Raw genomic sequence first — 25,753 nt, forward strand, 5'->3', positions numbered from 1 at the left:
AAAATTCAGGCAAATACTAAAATTTGTATGACCCACGCAGGAGTGTAATTAGGATTCTACTCCTACAAATTGAGTTACATGGAAGCTAGCTGACCCTATTGCTCAGTGATCTCCTTTTCACTTCTGTACTAATCCCAAAACTGGCTCTCTTTTATAGAACCAACTTCTGTGGGTGAGGAAGACAAGTTCTCAAGCTTCCACAGAGCTCCTGATGTGAAGAGGCGGTCCGGGTAAGCTCATCTCTCTCCCCCAATAGAAGATATTACCTCACCCACCTTGTTTCTCCAATATCCGGGAACCAATACAGTTACAACAACACTGCATATCTTAGGTTGTCTACATAAGAAAGTTGTGCCCCCTTTCACTATACCGGTACATATATGAGTGGGGGAGGGATAGCTCAGTGGTTTGAGCATTGGCCTGCTAAACCCAGGGTTGAGAGTTCAATTCTTGAGGGGGCCATTTAGGGATCTGGGGCAAAAATCTGTCCGGGGATTGGTCCTGCTTTGAGCAGGGGGTTGGACTAGATGACCTCCTGACATCCCTTCCAACCCTGGTATTCTATGATTCTACAGTTCAAGTGATACAACTCCCTTAGCACAGGTTTTATATTGGTATAAAGCAACTTTATGCTGGTATAGCTTAGTCCTGTATTAGAAGGGGGAAAAGCTATACTGGTACAACTCTCACACTAGGGATTGTACCAGTGTAACTATATCACTAACAAAACAAAACAAAAAGGATTTATTCTTACAACACCCTGAGAAGTAGGGACTCCGAGCAGGAGGATCCCTGCTCCCACACAAAGCTGCATCAAAGTCAACGGGACCCTGCACCCAGAGCCATTTGCAGAGTTGGAGCCTAACAATTCCCTTGTAGTACAAGGCTCAGGGCTTGTCTACACTACCCGCCAGATCGGCTGGCAGCGATCGATCCAGCAGGGGTCAATTTATGGGATCTAGTCTAGATGCGATAAATCGACCACCAAGCACTCTCCTGTCGACTCCGGTACTCCACCAGAACAAGAAGCGCAAGTGGAGTCAATGGGAGAGCGTCAGCTGTTGACTTACCGCAGTAAGTAGATCTAAATATGTCGAATTCAGCTACGCTAGTCACGTAGCTGAAGTTGCATATCTTAGATCGACCCTAAGTGGTAGTGTAGACAAGCCCTCAGTGGTTGAGTTTAAAAATCAGTTAAAGGCATTTGAAACCCCATTGTCAGAGTGTTACTAGAGGACTTTACGCTTACACAGCATATATCCGGTGGTCTACAAGAGCATTATGAACCATGATGAACACGATATTATTAGTTCCTAGTTTACAGAGGAATAAACTGATGCACAGAGAGGTTAAGTGTCTCAGGGCTTATCGACAGGCAGAATTAGACCAGTTTGACAAAAGGTGTTATTTTAAATTAATGTAGTAATCAGATGCAAAAGGCTGTGTGGATCCTTATTTTGGCTCAAACCAAGCTTATTTTGGTCTACGTTAGGAACAGACAGAAGGGACCGGATAGAATACTACTTACTCTCACGGGTACAGGTACCACCCAGTTAACGAGGATTTTGTTTCTTATACTTGTGCCTATATCAGAGCAGACGTACTTCAGCTGTGTTCGTTTTGCCATGTCTGTAGGAAGAGCTAATAATGAATGAGCAGGGCAGGTTTAAATAAAGGCTCCTTTCCTCCTAACTTTCTACCCCCACTCTCCCCAGTGAGCATCTTTTTAAAAAATTCCTTCTTGTGTCGGAGAAGGGGAGAACTGGGCATGAAAGATACAAAGAAATATTAGCAGATGCCTTTATTTTCTCCCTCTCCCTTTTACAAAATTATATAACCTAAAAGACTGCACTTCATTTATATGCCTTTGCTACATGCAGTGCCTCAACAGAAGGACTTAGCAGTGATAATTACATACTTCTCCGTTTATCAACAGCAATACCAAAGAAGAAACCTAGTGAAAGCCAAACTTACATGCACAAATCTACTTCAAGACCGTAACTAGATTTGCTCCTTAAAATTACTGAAGACGGCTCTCCACAGGCGCAGGGGTCCACCCAAATGGATCAGCTTGCAAGAGCAGGACCCAAAAGTGTTCTGCTGCACCAGTTTATTTTAAAGCCACAGCTCTAACTCAGACATTTTGAAAAAAAAACACAACAACATATCTATTCCTCAAAGAGGCAGCCATTCTGAAGAACTTCATAACACAGTTCCAAGTTACCTACTAGTGGACCTGTATTTTCTGCTCACTTAACTTCATGCCATTGCCTCTAGTTACACTTCCTTAAAAACTATCCTGAATAGTTCTTTGTCTGCACTGATGTTTGCACCCTTCAAATATTTGTTGTTACACTTCTTTCTGCTACCCTGAAGTTTATTTGCAGACTTAGCCCGTTCTGTAGAGAGCCACTGTTCATCAGTCAGAATTACAGTTTATTAGCCGAGTCATTTATTTTAGGAGTTCATGGGCTAGTTATAGGAACCACCCTCCCAAAATGCCCTTAAACAGGAAAATGCTTAGAGCAGTCTCTTCGTCTCCATGAAGCTTGTTGAACTCCTTACGGTATTCTCTTCCCATGCACATGTGATGGCTACCATCTTAACCCACACAGGGGACTGAACAGGGAACTCTTGAGCTAAAGGCATAAGCCTCTGGAGCCAACTCTGTAACAGACTCCCATCTTCTGTGGCTTGGGTGCAGAGGAGGGCACATTACACTCTCTGACCAGTGGGTTATATACTTACTCTGGACAGAAGATGCTTGTCCCCAAGTCCTGAGGCACACAGCAGTTTGAATTCCAAGTGAGCCCACCTATGTGATGGCTGCCATCTCAGGAATCTTCAGCATTAAAAGTGTATCTCTCTATGGTTGAGCTGGAGAAGCAGACCCACAACTTACATGAAGGGACACTAGATGGGGAGAGCTCTGAGTTACTACAGAGAACTCTTTCCCAGGTGTCTCATTCACATACTCAGGGTCAAACTGATCGCCATACTTGGGGTCGGGAAGGAATTTTCCCCTGGGTCAGATTGGCAGAGACCCTACGGGTTTTTCGCCTTCCTCTGCAGCATGGGGCACGGTTCACTTGCAAGTTTAAAACTAGTGTAAATGATGAATTCTTTGCAATTTGAAGTCTTTAAACCATGATTTGAGGACTTCAGTAACTCAGCCAGAGATTAGGGGTCTAATTCCAGGAGTTTTTGTGGCCTGCAACGTGCAAGAGGTCAGTCTAGATGATCATGATGGTCCCTTCTAGTCTTAAAGTCTCTGACAGCCACCATCTTGGTTGGCACCAAGACCTGAACTGGAGACCTTTAAGCATAAAAAAGTTTCACTGCTTGAGCTGAAGAACCAGCCTGCATAGCTGTGAGCTGCAACACACTCAAAACCTTCTGGTCAGTGAGTTACACAAACACTCCCCCGCTCTCACATGCCCACACCGTCGTCCTCCTCAGCTCATAACCAAAGAAAATCTGACCTTTATATATCTTTTCTTCAGGAGTATTAAGATTCAGTTGTATTCTGGGTAGAACAATGCTTCTATCACCACCTCAAACATCTCCCTATTTAAATAGAGCATGTACACCAACCTACCCCTGAGGCAGGGGATAAAATAATCCTGAGATATCATACGTACCCACCCCAAACAGAGGTCTAGTGTGCTCCAGACCCCGGTAGAACGATCGGATTCTTTCTTTGTATTCTAGTTTATATCACAAACAAGGCTACTGAGTAGCACTCCATGGATCATCTTAAAACACACTTCAAGCAGGAAACTGCCCCACCTCCAGTCAAATGCAATCTCTGCAAAAAACCTGATATTTGAATTATACACACACACATTTTATATATATATATAGTGACGGGTTTCCCCTGAAGTGCCACCTGGAACAGGGGTACCACTGAGCACTCTGACCCACCAGCCTGGATTCCCTTTCACACTCTACTGCTGTGACAAACTGCAAAGCCCTCCAGCCTGCACTTTCACCAGCGTTCACACAGGTAGACACACCCCCAGCTGCAGTTACACGCAGGCTCTCTAACCACCAGCTCCTCAGCCTGGGACCCTAGAGCAGTACTGTCCTGCCCTGGCCAAATCTGGCCAGTGTATGGGTTTAATACCCAGTCCACCTCTCCCTCAACGTGAAGAGAACAATGCACATTTGTGGTAACCAAGTAGAGATTTTCCCCAAGCACTCCACCCAAAGCTCTTGGGTTTAGATTAAAACAAAACAAGTTTATTAACTACAAAAAGATAGATTTTAAGTGCTTATATGGGCTAGCAAGCAGATCAAAGCAGATTACTTAGCAAATAAACAAAAATGCAAACTAAGCTTAATATACTAGATATATAGCAGGGGTAGGCAACCTATGGCATGTGTGCCGAAGGAGGCACACGAGCTGATTTTCAGTGGCACTCACACTGCCCGGGTCCTGGCCACCAGTCCGGGGGGCTCTGCATTTTAATTTAATTTTAAATTAAGCTTGTTAAATATTTTTAAAAACCTTATTTACTTTACATACAACAATAGTTTAGTTATATATTATAGACTTATAGAAAGAGGCCTTCTAAAAACGTTAAAATGTATGACTGGCATGCGAAACCTTAAATTAGAGTGAATAAATGAAGACTCGGCATAGCACTTCTGAAAGGTTGCCGACCCCTGATATATAGGGTGAGAATCTGCTAATTCATATCCAGAGAGATTATATAAGCAGACTGCAGATTCTTAAGGGGCAAGCTGCACTTGTATTACAGCTTGGAATCCCCAGGTGTTTCATTCACAGGCTAGAAATCCCATTAGCCTGGGTCCAACACTTCCCCCCGTTCAGTCTTTGTTATAGCTTTTGCATATGGCGGGAACCCTTTGTTCCAAAGCTTGGTTCCCAGACTGGTTTTGTGGAAAAATACTGACATCCAAGATGGAGTCCTGCATCATGTGGATTGGTCATATGTCCTTGTAGAGTCACAACAGGCACCACTCACAAGCTGTTTCGGGTGTTCTCAGGAAGGGTCACCAGAGCTTCTCCTAAGGCCTATTGTTTTCCCTAATGGCTCATTGCCCTGAATAGGCCCTTCCCAACCAGCTACCTAGACTGAACGCATCTTGTCCAGTGGACATTACCCAGGTGTAACTACCTTTGAAATACAGATACAGAGTCAATATTCATAACTTCAGATACAAAAATGATACATGCACACAAATAGGATAATCATATTCAGCAACTCATAACCTTTCCAATGACACCTCACGACTTATCTTGTCCAGAATGCATCATAAATATGCCATAAACCGATAATATCATCACTGTGAAGAATATAGGTTCAGTGTCACAAATAGTATCTGTCTCCCTGTATGCAAAGCAGATGGGTGGGTAGGCAGAATTAGAGTTGACTTTTCAACCTTCGTTTCCTAACTTTTGAGTGTTCGATTCCAAAACCTTAATGTCCTGATGGCAGTTCTTCTGCATAGAATACATGATACAATATAGTATGTCATATAGCTATATATTTATACCACATAAAATCAAAAATGTGCTTCTAACAAAATATCCTTCCATACAATCTTTCTATCTCAAGACGATCATGTACAATAACCCATGTCCTTTCCCTCCAAAACGCTCTGTTCATTGCTATATCCTCTCTCACACCACATGCCAACATGGTTTCCTTTAGGACATCCCACCAGTTCATCTTGGTTCACCTGTCATTTTCTTTCAGTCATGACCTGTAGAACTCTTATACCCACAGAATTGTCAGGTCTGTGCCGGAGGTGACCAAATCATTTATGGGGGTTACCCTGAGCATGTCTCTAAACACACACATTCCTTTCATGGCCTTTCATGCTTATATCACTCATCCAGATCAACATTCACATTTCTGTGAGAAAATCATTTGCTCATGTTTCTTCTTTGTTGCCCACTCAATGCCATACATTATAAGTGGACGGACCACCATTTTACAGGCTTTCCCTTTTGATCTTACTATCTTCCTGTCACATTACACACCACTGCTCTCTCTCCATTTGAGCCAGACATTCACTATCCTAGCTCTAATTTCGTCCTCCATTTGCCCAGATTCTGGAACCCAGATACCTGAAACTTTGCATTTTCAGTATTGTGTGCCCATCTAGTTTCAAGGATCATTCTTCAGCGTTCACTCTACTGAAATGACATACCTTATCCAGCGGTTCTCAAACTGTGGGTGGGGACCCTACAGTGGGTCGCGCCCTACAGGTCATGAAGTAATTTTTGTTGTCAGAAGGGGGTCGTGCTGCAATGAAGTTTGAGAACCCCTGCCTTATACTCTGTTTTTCCTCTGCTTATTTTGAGTCGATGTCTCGCCAAATCTCTCTCCATTTATCAAGATCTTCTTCTAGCCCTGGCCTTAGACCAGTAACCTATAATTGAAAGGCTCTGTATCCCTTTACAAACCCCCACTGTCAATTCAGTTGCCCCGGGATTTCAGTATTTATCATCCACACGGTGCACAAGACTGCCTTGCAGCATCCTACTGATCTGAATGTTCATTTAAATAGCTTTCTGCCATCTTCCTTCTAATCTGGCATCCTCAGAGTATTATTCAGTGCTCCCTCCACCGGTGTCTAGCGATTCTTACAAGATAATTCTAAGTCATGTTCATTGTAAGATGATGGGAGAGCAGAACTCTGGCACCATGCAACACACACACAGAAAATTACACGTTTACTGACAGCGATAGAAGAAATGCCAAGTGAAGCGAGACACCTAGCCCAATACTAGAATGTAGTTAGATAAAAAGAAAAATACTAAGTGTCAAAATTAAACGCAACAAAAAGGCCCTATTCGCTTGTCACTCAGAATCCCACACAACTCTATTTAAGGCACTACTCAGGCAAATAAATACCTGTAAGTGTGCCTGGTACAAAACATGCCTCATCTGAAAGTTCTCATGCAGCGAAGGCTCCATTTGAGTTGTACTGGGGTATGTGAAAAGCAAGCAACGGGATTTCTTTCACTGGGATGGGCAAACAGGTGTAACTTGTCCGGACGGTCACTATGACAAGGTGTAATTCTTGGGAGACAAGGAGTTAATGCCTTGCTAAAGATGGACTTTGCCTACATGAAGAAGAGGCGGAGGGGATTAGGTTAAGGATACAGAGATTCAGGCTGAGGGCCCCTGGTTTAAACAACTCTATTAAAAGCCAGTCCCTAATCTATGAAGGGGAGGGAATGGTGTTAGAAAAGTGAAGTCGGTAATTAAGAGCTCCGATGAGGCTGGGCTCCACAACAGGATTAAGGCCTGGTCTTATTTTAGCCTGAATGGGCTGCTTTGATTCAGGCTTTTATAAAACCCATTGGTCTTGAAACCTGTTTACTTAAAAAAACGTTGATGTGCCAAATTGTTCCACGGACCATGGCAGGATAACTTTTCAAGCAACGAGATGCTGTTCTTCTCTTCAAAACCAGACACTTCGGCCTCCACTTCACTCTCGTCCTGCCCCTTTGCCAATGAGGTGAACAGTTCAGTAGATCTCCTCTCCCCCCTATGTTTAATAATCTAAGATTAATAGATCTGTCAACCAGTGTTGATATACTTCATGACAACCCCTCCTACTTGCAGATATGGAATTAGGACACTTTGAATGTTCGGAGGCCAGGAGAGCACTTAGTGTGAACCTGACAAGAATACCAGATTGTTTACACTAAACTCTAGTAAGCATTTTCCACATACTACAGTTGCCAGAGATTTGAGTGGCTCAGGGAATTGGGACCCATTTACCACCTGAGAAGTCTCTGGTTCAAACCTACCTCAAGTCAGTGACTGAAAATTGCTACTAAATGACAACTTGTCTCAATCAGTTTCTAGGAGGAAGGGATAGCCAATTGGGGTTGCTGTGGGTGTGTCTGCAGAGAAGGGAAGGACTAATAGATATGGTAAGTGAATTATCCTTCTACCCAGAGAAGTGGTCTCACATGATTAGCGTTAAGGCATATTGACAGGCGACTGTAGTTTAATCCATGCTCCATTGACAAACAAGACTTCATTCTCCAGGGCTGTCAAACAGACAAATGCATTATAGCTTCAGAATACGGTCTTGATGCAGTAATGATCTGGAACAGGAACCAGGTCCAAACATTCCTTGGCAAAGGCAGCTTTCCCCTGCTTGATAACCTAGCACAGGGGTGGCCAACCTGTGGCTCCGGAGCCACATGTGGCTCTTCAGAGGTTAATATGCGGCTCCTTGCGTAGATGCTGACTCCGGGGCCGGAGCTTCAGGTGCCAACTTTCCAATGTGCCGGGGGGTGCTCTCTGCCCCAGGCCCTGCCTCCACTCCACTCCTTCCCCCAAATGTACTGTGCCCTCCTCCCTACCCCCCAGAGCCTCCTGAGCATGCAAAACAGCTGATCACGGCAGGCGGAAGGAATGGGAGTGGGGGGGAGGCACTGGGGGCTGGATGTTGGGGAGCTGATGGGGGGCTGCTGACATATAACTGTGGCTCTTTGGCAATGTACATGGGTAAATTCTGGCTCCTTCTCAGGCTCAGGTTGGCCACCCCTCACTTAGCACTTCATAACGCTAGAAAGAAATACATCCTACTTTCAAGAAGAATGAGGCAATAGACAAGCTAGGCAAGTTTCCATTCGTTATCTGGCTCAAATTTTTTGTTCTTCTGCAGCGGGGGAGGGGGAAATTTGAGTCCATGTTTTCTAGAAGTTCTCACATATTTGCTGTGTTAAAAGCCCTTCTTTTCAGTAAGTTACCTCTAATAGCAAAGATGTTTTTGATAAAACCCCAATTAGGTTTTGACAATCAAAGTATCTTAGAGTCAATTAATTTTCTACCACATTTCCTTTTCTGGGGCAAGTTCTTTAAAATGGTTTTATTTTACTTTGTTTATTTATAATCAAGAATTTAAATAATCTACACAATCTAGTGATGCAGCGCTTCCATTTGAAGCTCCAATTTTTATATCTCTGCTCAACGTGAAACGTATATGCAGTAAATTGGTTTTACTGAAAAGTGGCATTAAAATTTTAGTTCATTTAAATTTGCTTTGGGACTGAATCTGCTCCTAGGTCTTGTTCCTGAAAATAATTATATATGTGTTTAATTTTATGCACAGGAATAGAGCTATGGAAGTCAATGGGATTGTTCAGGTGTGTAACATTAAGTCTTTTTAGGATTGGGTCCTCACACTGCTGTATAATCAGAGTCCCAGTTTGCATCCACTTCACTAGTAAACTGAAGTAACTGCTTCCCTGCTTGGGGTTCTTCTTGGGACAATGCACAAGTGGAACGTTACAGACTGGGAAACGCAATCCTGTTTGATGAATTTTTTTAAGTTAAGACAAATTTATGTTAGATAAGGAAAAACATTTTCAAGTGACCTCCTTCCTTTGGGTTCCCCAGTGAGGCATGTCTTGCCTGTATCCATCTTGAAGTTTATAAATTCTTTGGGGCACAGACCATTTTCATTTTTGTCTTGTGCAGCTCCAGTCATATGGTTGTATTGTACAAGCACCAATGATCATGATGAAGGTTTGGAAAACACTGTCATCTCTGTCCAGCCTGTTCTCATCTAGTCACACTTCATCTTCTGCAACGGTCACAGTGGAGAGAAACCCTTGCTATCCAGTCAGATCTAGCTGAATAGTTTCATCTGGCAATGCTCAATTGGATTGTTTCTTTGCCGGTTGAAGACACGAGCAAGGGGGAACATGGAAAAAAGTAGCAGTAGAGAGATGTCCGGATGTTTTGGAGTAGGAAGAAAAGCCGGGTCCAGACAAACTCATTATTTAAACAATAGTGGGAAGAGCCAGGGAATACAGGAGAAGGAAAGCAGTGGTAGGACTCCAATTTTGCCATCAGAAACCAATGATAATTGAGATGCACTTGAAATGCCATCATTAAAGCTCCCATGCCATAACTAGTCAAGCCACGGTATGAGAATCATAGCATAATGGTGCTCTTGTACACTTCTGACATAATAGCTGCAGAGAGCATTACAATGTCAACTGAGGTTAGCATATGCTAGAAAGCAGGCTTCTGAATTGCCAGATAGATCTGCGAAAGGTTAGTCCCCAACTCAGAGAAATATCCAGGGTTGCATAAAGTATTTTAAATTCTCCTTCCAATACTGCTTGCCTATGGCAACAGTAACCCATTTCATCCTCACTCTATCACTAGTAAAATATTACCGTATGATTAATATAGCACTTATTTTAATAAAACCAATACAATTAACAATAAAATTAATTTACAGTGACATCCTGGATGTAAAGTCAACTGGCAAGACTTCCATTCAATTTCAGTGGAACCAGGATTTCAGCCTTGGTCTTGCATCTTTTTGTCAATGGCTTGGCAATAAAATGTAATTTCAGGACATTAAATCCTAAGTGGGGAGGGAGACCCACAAAAAAGATCCACACTTAGGTTAAGATATTAATTTGGTGGGGGAGGGGAGAGAATCACCTAAAAATCTTTTATTTTGCTGCTCTCCAACGACAAACAAAAAACTGACTGCACAAGCGCTAGCCTAGAAGTTAACATGCAGCTCTTTTTTTGGTTAAGGCGGCCGTACAACTGTTAAACACAGTCGGTAAACAATCTCTGCTACATACTGAACTAAAAAGGGAACGATTCATTATGTAGGAGAGATTTATAATGTGGAAGATTAACTCAGCCTGTGGAATTCTGTCTCAAAGGAATTGAGCGCAGTTTAAAGTTAATTCGGACAAAACTTTAGGGCTGAATAGTCTAAAAAATCCCAAAGGATTTAGGCACCTAAATTCCCTTGTAAGTGCTAAGTAGCCTCCTTTGAAAATCCCAATCTAGAACTGGACTGTACAATATGGATCATTCCTGCATTGGTAGGGAGATGGAAGATGATGATTTAAAATGTCTGTCATCTCTACATTTTATGTTTCTAGGATAGTGCTGTGTACATTTTTAGACCGGACAATTTGCACAGTGGCCCTTTAATTATTTTATCACCATAGGAGCCATTGTCATGGACCAGGACCCCACTTCCAAGACAACAGATCATATGTTTCTTATCTATTTCTAGCAGTTGGATAAGGTTAGAGCTGGTAAAAGATAAAATTCAAAATTTGTTTCCTTTCTTTGCATTGAGTTTTGGCAGCAAATCAAGATCTGGAACATTTTTAGCAGTTCTAGATATCATCCACCCATCAAAGAACAGGATACAGTCTACCAGCAGAGGCTTTCTCACATTAAAATTAACACATATACATGACCCTATTCTGAGAAATCAACTAAGCTATAAATTAAAAATCACATGAAAGGCGAATTGAAGCAGGAGTGTGTAAACATTCAATGTCCATTACCCATTTTCCAGAAATTCCTGTAGTTTCAAGGTAGTGCATTTGAGAGTGTTGAAAGCTTTTTTCATCTGCTCTTTATAACCCATCCCATTTAATCATGGCATTGTTAACAGTTGCTGAAAGCACTGATGCAACATGTTTGGGGAAGGGGCTGCGGAAGGTTAATGTTTTGAATTGGCTGGATCCAACAATAAGAGCTTCTCTGTAGCACTTAAGCATTGTATTGGAAGCAAAGTGTTGACCCCATTTAAAAAAAAAAAAAAAAAAAAAACCACAACCAACAACCACCCAGCTGTACATATTCTAAGCTGTCTAGGACACTGCTATTGTAGATAAGCAATGTCTTTATGAAATGTTGATGTGTTTTTGGAATGTTACAAAGAGACATTCAGACAGCTCATCTAATACCCACTGACCTAGTTACCATACGCTGTGCTTGATTTAATCATATGTCTGGATAGCCAAAAGGTTTCAAGTGTTGACCAGTCTTGCGCCATATGGCTTGTAATGGTTCATCTGAACCTCTGATTACAAAACCAAAAGGTGTTCAACCTCCACCTCTCTTCGATCAACCCATTCTCTAGTGACCTGGCCATCTACAAAGCTCTTGAGCAGTCACGTGACTATGGATGTTCTACAGTTGTCCCTAGCTGATCAGGATCCCAAAATCCTTAAGCAAAATGTGGGTGTTTCATTACATTTGCTGTGCAACAGGCAAATCTTTACATTCAATCTTGTAACAGGAATTTCTATACAAAGAAGCCCATTTTACTGTGATATTGTGATAAAATACTAACATTACCTACTCCAGAAATAAATTCCCATGCATTTGCTATTTTTAGATTTTGGGTTATAGCCCAAAAATAAATATATCTATAGCCAGCAACCCTGTTTAGATTAATTGAAAGCACACTCAGACACAGTGATGGACACAGAGCTATTCCACAGAGATTTGAACTCTGGCAAGCAAGGTTTTCATTTTGCAAGCTTCAGCTCTCAGAACTCTCCCAACCACACATATCTGGTTCACTCAGATTCTTTGCACTGATCGAGTTTATCTGATTGGTTCAGTCAGGTGCAACAAAGAGACAGCAGCTGACATTACTGGTCAACCCCTTGTCTGGTCCTGTGCTGAAGCTGTCAGTTGAAATCAGCATGGAGCGGAAGAAGCAATGAAAGACATTGGCATTTTCAGTGAATCATTTGAGTTGGAAGGGCTCTCTGGTAGGTCATCTCATCCTTCCTTTGCATTGCGGTGTCTGGCATCATTATTTCTAATGAATTCCCAATAGGAGTGTCTAGTCTAGCCTTGACTATCTCCAATTATGGACATTCCACTGCCTCTCCTGCACAGCTGGATGCTAGGGTCAAATATATCTATTATCCTTTCAAAGAATGCCGTTTAGAACAAGGTGGAATTCTTTAGCTAAGAGGTACAGTACAAAGAATGTGTGGCTTTATTCTCTTCTCACTGATAGTGCTGTAAATCAGGTGTAACTCATTTAAATCAACCGCGTCATGCCAGTGTAAAACAGGGCAATACAAGTTAAACCTCCTCTTACTTACCATTTAAAGTTAAAACCTATATGACACACCTTTACAAATGATACCACACCACTTTGAGGGCCCGTAGCCTTTGCTGCTTGATAGCAAAATGGAAATGTTAGTATTTCTTCAGTTATTGGTCTTCCTACCTAGCATATACCACATCCTATCTCCACACAGAGTTTCAATTAACGTGCATTGCTTACCACTTCGAATGGATAGTGGAATATGACCCTAAATGCTAGTCATTACACATAGCTGCATTTCATAACTCATTAACGGGCTATAACATATACAGTTGTGATCCAAAAGGCTTAGAGGACAAAGGACCCCATTTCTGATCTCATCTACCCTGACAGATCAAGCATCACCCCACCCTAAGAACCAAGATCACAACTTTTCTAAGCCACGTGCACCCAGCACCACATGCTAACAAACTGTGATTATAAATGGAGCGGAACTACCACTCCACTATAATATGGGCCCAAGTTTTCTGAAGTGGAAGCCAGCCTCGGACTTTTGTTTTTTTCCCCAGGTTCCGAGTAGAGCTGAAATATCAACATCCAGAGAAAAATTAACCTAATTGTTTGCCATAAAAATATAGCTGTAAACTTGGAAGTTTTGTAAACCTAAAACACACCTTTGATTTTCCCATCCTCACACCTTTTGATGGAGGATTTTGATCTAGTAAGAGCTCCGGCGAATCCCTGTTAATCTTCGCTTTACAGCGTCAGTGACACATGGCTGATAGAAAGAGTCTGAAAATGGTTGTAAATGGTAAGATAGTGTAACTTGGCCCACCCTCTAATTAATTTATACCCCACTTGAACTTACACCACCATTTAGTGGATTTGCCCAATTCATCTAGGGGAGTTGTATCTGTGTACACATGGATGAATTTGGCCCTGGAAGTCTTCTTTTATCCAAAGGTACTGCAGGATTCCCTGTATCACCCCACCCCTTGTTCCCTCCCCCATTCCTGTCTCAGTCCACCCACCCACTGTGCCTCAAAGGACCATTTTTTGAGACAGATGTGTGCGCAGTGTACAGGAACTGGGTGGCATCCCCTTATTTAGTTTGTGAGCCAGCTAGTAGAAGATGGGGAGCCATACTGCAGAAGCCACCTTAACCCAACCCAGCAGCAGTGTATAGGTGTAACTATTCCTTGTGCTTGTATATAGTTAACAAACACAGTTGTTTGGCACCCAGTGGTGTCTGGGTGGTTTTTGTCCTCAAACTATTTAAAGGGATATTACCAAACTCCTATACACTGCAGAGGTGGACACAGCAATTCATTCTCCCTGCCCCATTCCCAGTCCATAGCTTCTTTGTAAAGACTGCTAGAAAGGCTGATAATGATGATGCTGGTGTTTACCTGTATGACTTGCATTAGCAAAGTTCACAATTGACAAATCTGGTAACTCTTATGCATCTACAAAAAAAGCCCAACATTTTTTTTCAAAGGAACTTTAAAAATTTGTTTTTTTAATTCTAGCAAAAAACTGTATAACATCCCTGACTTCCACTGCTAAGACACGTTCTAGGGAATCAGTAGTTTTACTGGCCATAAAACATTCCAGCTTTCATGAAAGTAAAAGATGCCTACTAGCAGAGAGCCACAGAAAAAGAGACACCTGCAAGTTAGACCTCAGGAATTCATTTGCTCCACTAACGTTTCCAAATTAAAGGAATCTGGGGGTTGTTTAAGGAAAGGAAAATATCTGGACAATTGTTGCCTTTTGATTAAGATAACATGTAGATTTTTAACTAACTGAAATGAAATCTCAGGGGCATACATTTTTGGAACTTTCAATATGTCAAAATTAAACTGAAGACTAAAGACCAATCTGGCATCAGCTGCATCCACAGAAGTCAAATGAAACCAGCAAGGTGAATTTCTATATAGCATAGACGAAACCTTGAAAATCCACTCACCTCAAAGGAATACAGATCATTCTGAGGCATGTATTGCTGACTTCTACAGAACAAGCTCACTTTAGAAAAAAACAACAAACAAACAAAACCCCAAGCTTCAAGTAGATCAGAAAATAAAATAAAAAACAAAAAAGTTTTGCAAAGAACTTCAACCATTCTTTTTCTCCATTTTGAGATTCTCAAAGTTTTCTGGTTAGCGCTGGGTGTGAAAAATCCCAGCCACATGCAAATCAAGGATAAAACCAAACCATTGCAGTCTTCCTAAGTCTGCAGATAAAACAGGTGCTCAGAGCTTTCCCAAGCCACCTCTGAGTGAAGACTGATTGAAGACCTAACAGGTTTTCGTTGCTGTTATTGGGAACCCAGCAACCAGCAGTAAAATAGACAAAACACAGGTCAACTTTACTCAACTACCTCCTGTAAGAGCTCTGAGTAGAGCCTGGGCACAAGAAAGAACACCCAAAGAAGAGCCCACCACCCCTCAGACAGCAGCTCTTGATTGAAGGGAAAATGGGGGGGGGGGTGAGAAAGAGAATCAGAGAGAGAGAGAAAAAGAACAGGAGTACTTGTGGCACCTTAGAGACTAACAAATTTATTTGAGCATAAATTTTTGGGGGCTACAGAGAGAAAGCTCCTGCTCTGCTCCACTCCAGCAGGGCAAGAGGAGCTTCAAGTTGATCATATTCCTACTAGTGAGAGAATATAAAAGATGGAAACGCTGAGCAAGTCACAGGAACAATATTCTGGTAGGTATCCCAGCAGATGGGGCTTGGGTTTTTATTGAGACCTATCATTTGACTTAAATCCTCTGGCTACAAAGACCCAGCTCCACAAAGGTATGTAGGCTCCTCACTTCCACTGATTTCTGAGCCCTGGTGTCGAATAACTCTGTCCACGCCTTACGGCAGTTCCTCAGGTGTTGTAAATTGACATAGCTTAACTGAATTGAATGAAGATATGTTGATTTACAGCAGCTGAAGAGCTGGTACCTTGTATATAAAGAAGTGGGTGAGCCCAGAGGAAAAAGTGACCATTTATTTTATATACAGTACACACAAAACAGATATAGGTCCTATCAAGTTTATAATTTTGATAAGGGCTTGTAGCTACACTGGTTTAAACTTAAATATTGTTTTTAAACAGATGTAGTTAAATGGTTGAAAACTTTGGTGTAGATAGTCTTTTCTGGTTTAAGAGTAGCTTATTTTGCTTTAGTTTAAACCTGTTCCTAATTTAGTTAATCTACCCTGAAATATCAGTGTCCACATAGCCTTTGGCAGTTTGACTCAACTGGTTTAAAATCACATTTTTAGCTAAACTGGGGCAACTTTCTTGCACAGGGAAGCCAGAAGTTAGATGGGGTGGGGAGAAAGAGGAAATGTCCAGTCTTGGCAGAAGTGGGAGAAAGAAAACATGAAGTGAAGAACACAATGTAGGGGGAAAAACTGAAGCCATATAATGGGTGGAGAGAAAGAAAAGGACAAGAGGAAACAAACACTGAAAACAATACTGGGAAAGAGGCTATTCTAGGAAAGAAAAGAGGAAGTCGGATGAGGCCAGCAAGGAAAAGCAAGTGTAACAAAAGCAAGGGAAATATGTATACATTAAGTTACACTTTAACTAAATGACAGCCTGATCCTACAAACCTGTACTCTTGTGTCAACGATAAGGGTATGTATGTATAAGTGTTTGTAGGTATGTGCACAGAAAGCAAATGGTTTATGTTGCAAATGAATAAAGTGCAAAAAACTATTTTTTTAAAATGAAGGGAAACGTGGCCTTAAGGTAGTGTGGTGACAGCACGGGTATATCTCACACTGGTTAGCATAGCAGACTTACTCTTTAGGTTGTGTCTGGTAAAATCTATGTATAGGAAATGAACATTTATTGTTGACCACAATGTAAAATGAAAGTAATGTAAAACATTCATACTGCTGGAGGTAAGATTTAAACTCCTCTGTCCTTTCGGGTTTTATGTGCTTTTCCAACATACTCAGATAAAAATGCTATGCTGCAAATAATACTGAACTTAAACAAATAGATAAATACAGACAGACAAATACCATGAATAAGTAATAAGCCTCTTCTGACCAGGGAATTCAAAATATTGCTTGAATTCTTTTGTACCTCCTATTAAGACTTAAGTATTATATTTTGTAGAAATGATACAACTGTATTTTTTAAGTACCATTTGCTCACTGCATTGTTCCCCTCCATGTGGAAGCACTCTGTCCTAGCTGACATTTATCCCCCATGGAAAGAGGGGCTGTAGGTTACAGATTATTCTATTGCCTTGAATATTACTAAGAAAAGTAACCAGTGAGGGATAATGCCTTCAGCTTCCTCTCAGTATAGATACAGCTGTCTGGGCAGTTTCCACTGATGGAAAACTTCAGTGCACCTGATAAGGTGATTCTTCATCTATAATGAGAGGACCTTAAGAGTTGAACAACGATTTCCCCCTACAAGTGCTAACAGATCCGAGGAATGTTTGGCATCACCCCACCCAGGAATAAATCCGACACCCGGGCCGGAGCAAGACAAAAGAAATCTCCTAGTATTCCGCTTCTGCAGCCTGAGAAGGAGTCTGGGGACATGACCAGACAGAACGGGTCGTATTAAAGCAGCATTATTGTCAGACCGCTGAGCTCTCACTGTCTAATCCTGTAGCAGGATGACACCCCTCTCCCCCCCTTGCAGGGGAGAGAAACTGCATCTCTTTAAAAGAGAGAGACAGAGCACGCTGCAGTGCCAGGGGACAGCTCGGGGATCAACCCTGCAATGCCGCCTCCTTAACAAAAAAAAAAAAAGACTTTGGAACAAGCCCCCACCTCTTTAAGCGCCTGTCCAGCCAAACCTTAGGGGCCCGATTCTCTTGCCCTGTAACTTCCTTCCCTCCCTCCGTGCTCCTTACGCGTCTCCTTGCAAATGCACCAGCTCCTTCCACACACACACACACACACACACACACCCCCCTGACAACAAAGCACATGGTCCCTGGCTGTGCATGGCAGGCAAACAAACAAAAAACCCAGCCCCACACAACGCCTTGCAACCCGCAAAACTTCCCGCTGCTGAAGCGCCGCCCTAGGGTGGCCGAGCCCGGGGGCGCCCTCGCCCTGCCATTGTTCCTGGCAACACCCAGGCGGATTTCCAGCCGGTGCCTGCCCCCCGGGGGCTGGGCGCGAGCCGAGGGGACGCCTGGCTGCTGGGGACGCTGACAATAGCTCGCTGCGGAGAGAGGCGGCGGCGGCGGCGGCGGGGGGCTCCCTGCTCCCACTCAGACAACAATGCGGCCACCTACCTTCGCCTTCTGCCTCGGCTGGGCTCTGCCCAGGGCCGGCCAGCTCGGGGCTCCCCTCCACCGCTCCGGCTGCTGCTTCTCCGCCCCCCACGCCTGCTCCTCCTCCTCCCGCCGGTCCTGTGCGGCGCTGTGTCTGGCAGCTCCGCTGCACAACCCGGGCTCAGCGGGCATCACGCCTCTGGCGGCGGCGGCGGCTGCTCTCCAGGCTCGGTCCTTTCATCCAGGACTGCCCCCCGCCTCCCCGGCAGCTGCCAGGCACGGGTCCCGCCCGGGCATTGCACGGAGAGCCCGAGCGCCCAGCGGGCAACACCCCGCTCCCTTGCACCGAGCTGCAGGCAGCCAGCCCTGTTCGGCTGCAGAGAGCCTGTGCAATCCCCGAGGGCAGGGGTAACGGGGTTTAACCAGCCGGCCTTGCAGCTGCACTTGAGGCGGGGGGGCAGCAGGCCCCGGCCGGCCCCCGCAGAGCAGTGACCTGCTTGAGAAGGGGGATTTTTCCTGCAGTCGGTTGACACGCTTCGTTATAGTGTGAATGATTTGCTCTGCCGACACCTAGCCCCGAACCCGTGCCTCGTGCCTGCCAGCTGGCTCCAGGACAAGGGAATCCCTCGCCCGCTGCAGTCAATGCAGTGGGGGGCGGGGGGGGGGGGAGCAGTACGGGAGCTCTGCCTTCCCCATTGTAGGGCTGACTCCTTTTCTGAGAGCTGCTGTGTCTGTGCGATTAAACAAATACATGCCACGAAGAATCTGAGTAACTCCTCGGGTTCAGCGTGCCCACAGCAGTTCTGTACAGCCTCCCGCCTCTTGGGAGTTATTGTTACCCGTCAGAGGGGTAGCCGTGTTAGTCTGGATCTGTAAAAAGCGACAGAGTCCTGTGGCACCTTCTAGACTAACAGACGTATTGGAGCATAAGCTTTCGCAGGGCCGCCCGGAGGATTCAGGGGGCCTGGGGTCTTCCCCCACCGCCGAATTGCCGCCGAAGACCCGGCACTTTGGCGGCGGGTCCCGGAGCAGAAGGACCCCCATCGCCGAATTGCCGCCGAAGACCCGGCACTTTGGCGGCGGGTCCTGGAGCAGAAGGACCCCCGTCACCGAATTGCCGCCGAAGACCCGGCACTTTGGCGGCGGGTCCCGGAGCAGAAGGACCCCCGTCACCGAATTGCCGCCGAAGACCCGGCACTTTGGCGGCGGGTCCTGGAACAGAAGGACCCCCGTCGCCGAATTGCTGCCGAAGACCCGGCACTTTGGTGGCGGGTCCCGGAGCAGAAGGACCCCCGTCGCCGAATTGCTGCCGAAGACCCGGAGCTCAAGACGCTCCGGGGGCCCGGAGCGAGTGAAGGACCCCGCTCCAGGGGCCCCAAAAAACTCTCATGGGGGCCCCTGCGAGGCCTGGGGCAAATTGCCCCACTTGCCCCCCCCTCTGGGCAGCCCTGAGCTTTCGTGGGTGAATACCCACTTCGTCAGATGCATGCCATGCCAATACGTCTGTTAGTCTATAAGGTGCCACAGGACTCTTTGTCGATTGTTAACCGTGACTTTTAATATAGACAGTTTCTGTCTTCTTTCATTACATTATGGTGGAGATTTATATTGGACAACAGGTTTTATTCAAAAATGATCTATAGTATATAAAGGCTGAATTTTGTACTGTGATGTGAAATGCCAGGACCATAAGACATGCCCAAGAATACACATGTACTGTTGTGTTACAAATACAGGCTTCTCACTCTCATAGGGTAATAGGCTTTCTAATGGACAGTAATGAATAGACCACATAGGCTTTGGCTATGGTGTGGTGGTTGTCAGATCAACTGTAGGCTGGAGCAGATGATCTTAGAAATCTGACTTCATTCACACTAAGCAGCAAAATGGTAAGTCCTGTACATTCTCAGAAAAAGGATTGTGGGTAAGCGGACCGTGTGGAAAGTCGTAGTGACATTCAGTTGTGAAAGAATTAAGAATATGTCTCCATTTCTCCAGAAATTTAGTATATCCTGTCGATATATCTAAAAACAAATTCCAATGTACCATCCTGATTAATTATGGTTTTTTCTTTAAAATACTGTCTTTTTTTTAGAGATAATAGCTACTAGCCCCACAATTGCTAAGTCTGTCTCCAAATTCCCTATGGCTGCAGGTTACAGTACAGATATACTACCTTATATTGTATATAGCCTATGTAGTGCTTTTCCTTTAGGCAGAAGTATAAATATAGCCTGACCTGCCTATGCATTCTGCATATTATAGGCTTCCCCCTGGCCAAATTGCAGGCTTCCCCCTGCCAAATTGCAGATTCCATCTTGCCAGTGATTCGGTGTATTAAAGTTCCCTTAATGCTCATTGCACAATCTGAGCTAATGCTCTTCATACAACTCCCGTTCTCTCTCCTCTCCTCCCACAATGACCCCACATGCCTCAGGGCTCTCTTGACTTCTTTTTGCTGTCTTCAGGGTGCCTTGGTTTTTTCCCCCCTCCCTCTTGCTATTCTTCTAGGGCTCCAGCTTTGGGATTTGGGGGTGCCCCTAAAATGCCCAGCAGGTTCTAGTGCAAGATGGTGATGTCAAGCTGCCACAAGTCCCAGGATGATGCAATGTCACAACACTATGTCACCGACCTCTACTCACCATCTGACTCCTCCCAAATCTCTCTCCTGTCCCCACCGCACCTCACTTGTGTCTCACCCCAACCCACACTTCATTGCCAGTCCCTATGGCTGCAGCGCTGCAGATTAGGAACAGCCCTAGCATGATTACCCATACAAATGTTCTTCCGATACACCCAGCAATTTCAAACACGGCTTATTGTCTGCGCTGCAAAAACACACCTTGTGCACTGTCTCAGTTGCATTGCTTCATTAGGGGAAATTACATTGACGGGTATTTCGATTTTATAGATGCATCCATTTGCCTTTCGCAAATCATCTTAAATCGAAGCCTAGAGGCAGAGAAGAGATTAAATTCCAGCGGTCAGCCAAACTGTCCAGCAGTTGAGATAAATGCTCTTTATCTATTTTATAACGGTAGCATCATCAAATCAAAAAGATCATTGAGGAAAATGTGTCATTGTTGCAGTACTGAAAAAAGCAGTATATGGAACATAAACGTGATTGCAGGGTAGTGCCTCATAGAAGGCACTTTTTACAAGATACACAGGACCAAATCCTACTCCCAAGTAGTCTTATGGCCCCAGATCCTCAAAGGTATTTAGGAGCCTAATTTCCATTGATTTCAAAGGGAGTTAGGCACCTCCTTTGCAGATCTGGACCATTGGCTTCACAAGAGCGAGGTGACTATGATTTAATCCGTAGAGAAAGCATATACATAAGGAGACAATTATTTATATGACAATAGTGCCTACAGGCCCAACCATGAGCAGGGCTTCATTGTGTTAGGTGCTGTACAAACAGGCTCTGCCCTGAAGAACTTATAAGCTAAAGAGACAAACTAGACAAAAGGTTGGAGGGGAAACGGGGCCCCCAAAAAGTGACTTGCCCAATGTCCCACAGCAAGCCAATGACAAAGCCAGGAGTAAGAAGCCAGGTCTCCTTACTTCCAGTCCAGTGCCCTCTCCACTGGGCCATGCTGCCTCTGTGCTGAATTACGAAATAATTGATATAAACAAATTAAACTAAATTAGAGACAGGTCTGAGTCACAGCCTTTGGATCTAGTATAGCATCTCCCAAATTTCCGTGGTGTTCTGAACCAGGGGAATGGGTTCAGACCCTTCTCTAAATTACAGTGGCCTGAAGAGCTCCGACAATTTCACGTCAGCATTCAAATCTTTGGGCGTCTTATTTTATGTGGCCTAATACTCCACTTCTCTGCCAAGCTTATCCTTCACTTCTATACCAGGCTTGGTCTGGCCCAAAGCAGCCTCTTTGAGAGGCACCATTTCAGAACCTTGTTTGGTTTACGGCACAATATATACCATAACCATCCATTAGTAGTTCCCTTTCCCCATGCTTGACGTACCACTGGGAAGACAAGAAATCAGCTAGCTGTCCGGATGGTGTTCCTTTCCCTGTTGAGTCCCTGCTCGCTGTCACCTACTTAAACTCATTCCATGTGCTGATTAGTCAGCGAGTTTCTTCTTTACTGCTTGGTCGCTCCATCTCTATTTGATTATTTCCAGTGCTGCAATATGACCCCTAGAAGCAGCATGTTCTGGTTACAGAGGGTGCGGTTGGATCATGATGTTTCAGTCTTCCTTGTGGAAATATTTCAATTATCTGCCTATCTGTGACATAACTTAATTTGACCATAACCTTTATCAATACAGTATAGCTCTCAGTTTTCCTCTCTCTCACTCAACAAGCTCTCGGTTAACTAAAATGAGTCACAGATCCTAAGAATAGTGTACACAAAGCACTGTGCCCACACTGAACAGAAACTCCCCTTTCCCAAAGGTGTGGAGACACCTGAAATGCTGCTGAAAGACCAAGCCATCTGTTCGCTGATAAGTTTGTTTGTATTTTTTTATTCATCATTTCTAGCTAAGTAAAGGAACTGAAGACCACAGACATTCAAGTGAGATGGAGATAATAATCTCTTGGGATCCATTGTTTTAATTAGCTCTGCTTTCCCCATAATGAAAGTTGGACTCTAATGCTGACCAAATCGCTGTGCAAACTCCCTTCATTGCAAAAGAGGAAGAGTAATGATAAAAATATGCTTTGCCTCTCTGCTGAGGCCTCCATCACAGGTATTAATTTATGCAGATTGTTGGGGTAGGTGATGTTTAATTTTTGGAAATTCGGGATGTAACATGCCAAGGACTGAATGGACCTACGCCTAGCTCCTCAAAGGTATCTAGGTGCCTAAGTCCCATGAGATTTAAACACCTAAAAGCCTTTGATGATCTGAGTCCTAGAAACTGGCAGATTTATCTTCTTCCCACTAACCTCGTCCCTTCCAGGGCAGAGTTGAGGTACGTAGGGAAGCTTTCATCACAGATACTCATGCCATCCCTTTTTGGTGGACAAATAAAGAACCAGGCTTTTAAGTGTTGTCATGTGTAGGGTGACCAGACATCCCGTATTTAAGCCCTTCTGCGGGTGTCCTGATTTTTTCTTAAAAACGGGCAAATTTGTCCCGTATTTTCTGCCTGCCCGTCATTAGTACCAGCAGGTCCTGCTGCTGGACGAATCCCTGCTCACCAGCTCCCTGCCCACCAGTGGTGAGTGGGAATGGGGGTTCAGTGTGAGTAAGGCTGGTGGTGAGGTGCAGCCCCCACTGTGTGCTGGCCACATTCAGGTGTGAACTCTGGCAGAAATCTGGGGGTGCGAGTGCTGTGGCTGGTGATAAGGTCACCTTTTTGGTTTGTTTATTTAGTTTGAAATTGTCGTCAGAAGTACCTGAAGTGCTACATAAGCACTTTTTGTAAATTTGTAGAAAAGGAATTAGGAAAATAAAATAAAATTTAGGAAAAGAGGGAAAATGAAATGATTTTGCTGAATTTTATACTATCAAACCCCTTGTCCCCGCCTATGAACATAAAATTCAGTGGCAGACTTGAACCCTAGAAGCCAGGAAGTAGTTTCTGGAAGTCAGAATTCATGTCTAAGGGCTTGTCTCCACTACCAGTGGGATCAACGTTGCAGCGATCGATCCACCAGGAGTCGATTTAGCCGGTCTAGTGAAAAATCGCAAAATCGACAACCGATCGCTCTTCCATCGACTCTGGTACTCCATCGGAACAAGAAGAGTAAGGGGAGTCAACGGGAGAGTTCCTCCCGTCGACCCAGCATGGTGTGGACTCCACTGAAAGTAGATCTAAGCTACATTGACTTGAGTTATGCTACTAATGTAACTCAAATTGCATAGCTTAGATCGACTTTTCCCTGTAGTCTAGACCTTCCCTAAGGCACTAATTCAGCAAACATGTTCACACCTGCTTAACTTTACTCATGTGAGGAGTCCCATTGGGTTGGGGGGGGAATACTCAGGCAGTGTTGAGTCATCAGTGAGCTCCTGATGTGTGGAATGCCTTTGTCATGCTGTTATACAGTGCTGAAGTCGCTTCTCTCCGTTCTGTCACGTCTGTATTACAAATTTATTGTATTTTGTAATCCAGTTTTTGGAATTTCCAACATAATCAGCTATGATTTCCTCTCTGATTAGCTCATTTCAGCCTGGCTAGAGAGGATAGTAAACTTCAAGCGAAAAGAATGGCTGTGAAATGAACTCAATGGTGGTTTCACGTAACAGAAAAACAGAAATAGTCTAATATCAGCACTGCTTCTCTTAGTGTCCTTTGGAAAGTATTGCTTTCTCTTCCATCTTCTTGCCAGATGACATAAGACCCATGAGACATGAAAATTCTCCAGTGGGGTTGGTTGGTTTTTTGAGGTGGCAAGCTGTTTGGCCAGTCAGCTATATTCTTTTTTGCAGCAATGCAACTCTTTGTTCCCCTCATTATTTTCAGGAATCCAGGCTGTTATTGCCTTTGGCCAGAAGATATGCCGAAGCAATATTTAGAAGATTAAAACCATTACATGAAAGGTCTACTGCCACGGCAAAGACATGGCATACCTAGACTTCGGAAGCTGGCTTGCTGGTACTTGTACTTTAGCAATGATCTCATGGACTGAAAATGTAGAATTTTTTTTTTTTTGAGGCAAAACAGCTTTGCTTCCAAAAAAAAAAAAAAAAATTAGCTCCAGCAATGCCATTCCACTGCACGAAGCTAATTGCTAAATAAGTGCAATGTCACTCTAATATGGGGAAAAATTGCCTCACTAATTGTAGCTCATCAAAAATAATCTGTTAGGTAACATTGCTGAACAATGATCTTTTTTCCCCATTTAAATGTGGCCTTGTCACTTGCTAGTCTCATAAAAGAATATGAATGCTAATGGAGTTAATAATGATTATGAACTCCATTAGTGTTGATAATCTTTCCTTTTTCCCCGCCTAGGAGTGGGTGAATTTAATGCTTATGAAAGATGCCAGATTGTCAGTTCTGGACACTGAGGTCCTCTGTTTAGTCACAGAACAGCAGCAGTGGCAGAGCAAACAGCACTGAAAGGTCCCGTCCCAGATCAGGGACCCACCATGCTAGGCTCTTCACACACACATAAGAGATACCCTAGTCCTCAGAAGACTTTTGATTAAGGCACAAGACTGGGTTCTGTTTCCAGCTCTGTTACAGATTCCCTGTGTGACGTCTGTCTACGGCATCCCATTACCATAGTTTCTGAGCGCCTCACAATCTTTAATGTATTTATTGTCACAAGTGCCCCATGAGGCAAAGAAATGGCATTGTCTCCAGTTTATAGATGGGGACCTGAGGTACGGCAAGATGAAGTACACCTCTACCTCGATATAACGCTGTCCTCGGGAGCCAAAAAATCTTACCGCGTTATAGGTGAAACCGCGTTATATTGAACTTGCTTTGATCCACCGGAGTGCGCAGCCCCGCCCCGCCCCGGAGCATTGCTTTACCGTGTTATATCCGAATTCATGTTATATTGGGTCGCGTTATATCGGGGTAGAGGTGTAATGTGCCCAAGGTAGTAGAGAAAGCGTGTGGCAAACAGGGAACTGAATCTGGGTCTCCTGAATCGCACACGAATGCCCCAACCACTGAGCCATCTTTCCCCTCTACGCTATAAATTAAGTTGCTCAGTCCCTCACGTTCC

The 25,753-nt window shown here is 44.0% G+C and overlaps 1 protein-coding gene across 1 annotated transcript in view; it reads right to left on the bottom strand.

Annotated features, from left to right (window-relative positions):
• Window positions 1-18,199, bottom strand: part of FRMD4B (FERM domain containing 4B) — a 199,943-nt gene extending 181,744 nt beyond the window's left edge. Inside the window, exon 1 of the mRNA XM_054035105.1 lies at window positions 18,117-18,199. The gene's annotated coding sequence lies outside the window, so the exon portion shown is untranslated. The remainder of the gene's footprint in view (window positions 1-18,116) is intronic.
• Between the last annotated feature and the right edge of the window lie 7,554 nt (window positions 18,200-25,753).

The sequence above is a fragment of the Malaclemys terrapin genome, chromosome 7 (genome assembly GCF_027887155.1).
Source record: "Malaclemys terrapin pileata isolate rMalTer1 chromosome 7, rMalTer1.hap1, whole genome shotgun sequence".
NCBI classification, from domain to species: Eukaryota; Metazoa; Chordata; order Testudines; family Emydidae; genus Malaclemys; species Malaclemys terrapin.